This window comes from Arachis duranensis, chromosome 2 (assembly GCF_000817695.3).
Source record: "Arachis duranensis cultivar V14167 chromosome 2, aradu.V14167.gnm2.J7QH, whole genome shotgun sequence".
Classification (NCBI taxonomy): Eukaryota; Viridiplantae; Streptophyta; class Magnoliopsida; order Fabales; family Fabaceae; genus Arachis; species Arachis duranensis.
In genome coordinates this window covers 55,876,200-55,876,771 of record NC_029773.3, presented here as the reverse complement: position 1 = coordinate 55,876,771, position 572 = coordinate 55,876,200, and positions in this window count along the sequence as shown.

Genomic DNA, 572 nt, shown 5'->3' with positions numbered 1-572 from the left:
GCTTGGGAGAGTACTTGGAGGGAGTTCAGTAATTTTCTTGCTCAGCTGACCCACTTGTCCTTCCAAATTTCTGATGGAGGAACTTGTTTCAGTCATGAAACTTTGAGTGGTTTTGATCAGATCAGAGACCATGGTAGCTAAGTCAGAGGTATTCTGCTTAGAGCTCTCTGTCTGTTGCTGAGAAGATGATGGAAAAGGCTTGCTATTGCTAAACCTGTTTCTTCCACCATTATTGTTATTGAAACCTTGTTGAGGTCTCTGTTGATCCTTCCATGGAAGATTTGGATGATTCCTCCATGAAGGATTATAGGTGTTTCCATAGGGTTCTCCCATGTAATTCACCTCTTCCATTGAAGGGTTCTCAGGATCATAAGCTTCTTCCTCAGATGAAGCTTCTTTAGTACAGCTTGGTGCATTTTGCATTCCAGACAGACTTTGAGAAATCATATTGACTTGTTGAGTCAATATTTTGTTCCGAGCCAAAATGGCATTCAGAGTGTCAATCTCAAGAAATCCTTTCTTCTGACTAGTCCCATTGTTCACAAGATTTCTTTCAGAAGTGTACATGAATT